This window comes from Cervus elaphus, chromosome 12, assembly GCF_910594005.1.
Source record: "Cervus elaphus chromosome 12, mCerEla1.1, whole genome shotgun sequence".
NCBI lineage: Eukaryota > Metazoa > Chordata > Mammalia > Artiodactyla > Cervidae > Cervus > Cervus elaphus.
The window spans coordinates 56,101,467-56,105,522 of record NC_057826.1 but is presented as its reverse complement, the minus strand read 5'-3'; positions in this window follow the sequence as shown (position 1 = coordinate 56,105,522).

Below are 4,056 nucleotides of genomic sequence, written 5' to 3'. Positions count from 1 at the left end.
AGGACTCCTCATCTTCCACCTGCATGTTATACTTCTTGGCTGTAGCAACTTGTTCTTCTAGGGTCTTGGGATAAGGCCCTGGGAGCATGTCCTTCCTGATGTAGGAGTTGTCAATGCTCCCAAAGACACCATATTTCACCCTGCCCTCTATAGCCCTCATTCTTGCAGGACCATCCCCTGACCACTGCCATCTTCATCTTCTTCCCTGGAAACTATAGACAACAATCCTAAACCAAATATCTACTTAAAATCCTATGGTTCTAATTCAAGTTTGTGGGTTTTTTCCTGACAAACAGATGAACATGATTAGCATGCTCTCTTTCCTTTAATGAATTAGATGGAACATTGATCACATTATTTTTAAGACTAATGAGTCTAAACCTTGTAAGTACATTAGAATTACTTGGAGAGCTTTTAAAAATTATGATGCCCAGGCCATATTTCAGACCATTTAAATCAGAATCTCTGGGATGGAAGTCAAGCATCAGTATTTTCAAGTACTCCCCAGATAATTCCAATATGTATCCAAGGTTGAAAACCACCCAGAAGGGGAAAAAAATGGAGGAAGAGCTCTATGAGGAAGGCCAGTCAATGAGAAATGTAATGAGAAATGTTTTGGCTGAACGATTTTATGGCTGGTTGAATGAGTGGTTGGGTGAGGGGAGGGAAGGCATGATTCTTGATGTGATTTAGGATTTAGACCTAAGTTGGAAAGGATGTGAAATTCCCATTTTCAGAGCACAGGGGAAGAACATGGCTGTAGAGACCTATACCTGTCCCTCACCTGGGCCTGTTCAGAACCTCCCCTGGCTGGGAAGATATCTCTCTCTCTGTGTCTCCTTTCCCCTCCACTGACACGTCAGGTCCTTCTGCTGACCTCTCTGCCTGCCAGCTTGAGGTGGCTTCCACAGCTGCCCTGCTGCCTCCCTGGAAATGGCAGTCCATGTGCTGTGTGGTCCTCAGGGTGGCAGGCAGTAGGAAGACAGGAGGGAGATTCCTGCCAGTGCCTCAGTGATTATCTGGCTCACGCACTACAAGGGCGGCTCATTTACCTCAACTTCTGAAAGTCCCTGTATTTTCAGCTGGCACTCAACTCCTTATAGGAAGCCGGTGTGACCCACTTCCCAATTTATGTAACACTTATGCCTTGCACAAAGCAAGAAGGAGGGTCAAGAGATGCATGTTGAATAAATAAATGTGACCCCTCTTCTTTTTTTATAGCACTCATAACACTTACGTCTGCAAACCTGGCTAGACTGAAAACTTTGGGTGTAGTTTCTTTCCAGTAGATTCCAGCATCTATCAGGGGGCTCTCAATAAATATTTGCTAACTATTGAATGAATAATAAAATAAATAAATATTTCTTTTGAGTCTCACAATACCCACTGTGAGAGTAACCCCAGAAACATTTGGTTGATTGGTGTGAATCCAAAGCAACGAAGTTACAAGAAAGTTAAGACCTTGCTGGAAACTGTAGTGCCCTAAGTCTCCATTATTTCTCTGTTTCCAGCTCACTTGTGATATTTTGAGAATTTTCTCAAATGTAAAGCAGCATCAGAAATGTGCATTAGGTGTGGAAAAGCATTAATAAAGTGAGTGGATGTGTGAATTAAAAAAAAATAAACCATGCAGCAAAAGAAATTGCAGATCACTATTTGATAGTGGCCAGTAATAGGCCATTTCATGCTGCTCCCTGTCTCATGGCATATGTGCAAAAAGTAAACAAAGGAAGAGGCATGTTTTAAGAAAGATGGTAACGATAACCCTATACGCAAGACAGAAAAAGAGACACAGATGTATAGAACAGACTTTTGGACTCTATGGGAGAAGGCGAGGGTGGCATGATCTGAGAGAACAACATCGAAACATGTATATTATCAAGTGTGAAACAGATCACCAGCCCAGGTTGGATACATGAGACAAGTGCTCAGGGCTGGTGCACTGGGATGACCCAGAGGGATGGGATTGGGAGGGAGGTGGGAGGGGGGTTCAGGATGGGAAACACATGTAAATCCATGGCTGATTCATGTCAATGTATGGCAAAACCCACTACAATATTGTAAAGTAATTAGCCCCCAACTAATAAAAATTAATGAAAAAAAAAGAGAGATAATGACTCATTCATATGCTCAAAATACTAATGATAAGTCAAGAGAAACTGATTAAAATAAAGAAAAACAAGTGCTTTTAAGACCTATATATTATTGTACAAAACTACTATTAAACTAGACTCCTCTCTGTTGAGGATGACGGCACTTTGGTTCCTGACATGCATAGGAAGTCCCCAAAATGCAGGTTAGCTTGCATCAAAGGTTAACGTTCATGGAATCCTAAAGTTAGAAAGCCCCTTAAACAATCAACAGAGAGATGCTCCTTTCCCTTCCACAGGCCAAGCATGTACAAAGATATAAGAGAGAATCAGAAAACCTCAGAATATTGTTTAACATTTTCTTTGGAAGTATGCCTCACTCCCTAATCAGACCTATCTTTTTTTTTTTTTAAGAAAAATTTTTTGTTTTTGTTTAACCAAAACCCATGTTGCCATTTAAACCTATTTCCTCATTTGGTTCTCAGAAGCAATGGAACACAAAAAGTTAATGTCTTCTTCATGATACATCAAGTCAATCCAAATAACCCTAAAGTATTCAACTTTTTTCTTATGACATCCATTGTTTGCCATCTTTTCCTAAACTCCTGAATTAGAATTACATTCTGAACACTAAAATGCTAAACCCCAAAAAATATTGAGATGCTTTTATAATAACTAAGGACAAGAAAAAGGAGCAATGAAATGTACTGTTATATGTGCAATAAAAAAAAAAGATGTTTCATATTATTTACAAGAAGTTAAAACCCACACAAGAGATTTTGCCTAATAGATAACAAAATATTTGATCAAACTGCAGGAAATTAAAGCAGTACTATCCCAGGACAGGTATAGATGAACAGATCAACAGAATAAAATAGAGTCCAGAGAAGAAAAAAATCAATTAATGCTACTACTACTAAGTCATAAAGGTGCCCAATGACAGTACATTCCTCTTCTGTGCCAGTACATCATATAAACCATCTCCATTAAACCTCACAACCTCAGAGAATAGGCAGAGCTAGCACACAGCAAGGAGATCCAGACCTCTCTTCCCTCCACTCTGTGCTCTTAATGAAAAGCACCAGTGCCTTCACTTTGAACAGGTAACATATAAAACTGTAGAAACAGCATTGGAGCAATTCGATAAAAAATGTGAGGGCAAATAAAGTGAGATTATTTCCTCACATTAAAAAAAAAAGTTAGGTGAAAAAAAAAGTTAGGTGGACTAAAATCTGAAAAGTAAAAAATAATAATAAAATGTACTGTTAAATGGCGCTTCCCAGGTGACACAATGGTAAAAAATCTGCCTGCCAATAGAGGAGACACAAGAGACACGAGTTTGATCCCCGAGTCGGGAAGATTCCCTGGAGGAGGGTATACCAGCCGCTCCAGTATTCTTGCCTCGGAAATCCCATGGACAGAGGAACCTTGCAGGTTACAGTCCGTGGGGTCGCAAAGAGTTAGACACAACTGAACCACTCAGCACACTATGTTAAAAATAGAACAGTTTTTTAATTTATTTATTTTTAATTGGAGGATAATTGCCCTACAAAGTTGTGTTGGTTTCTGCCATACATCAACATGAGTCAGCTATAGGTGTACATATATTCCCTCCCTCTTGGGCCTCCCTCCCACCTCCTACCACATTCCACCCCTCTAGGTTGTCACAGAGCACCAGGTAAGCTCCTTGTGATACACCATACTTCCCACCAGCTATCTATTTTACATACGGTAATGTATATATTTCAGTGCTTCTCTCCCTCTGTCCACAAGTCTGTTCTCTATGTCTGAGTCTCTTTCCTGCCCTGCCCATAGGTTCATCACTACCATTTTTCTAGATTCCATATATATGTGTTAATACGATATTTGTTTTTCTCTTTCCAATTTACTTCACTGTGTATTAACAGGCTCTGGGTTCATCCACCTCACTAAAACTGACTCAAATTTGTTCCTTTTCATCTGCACC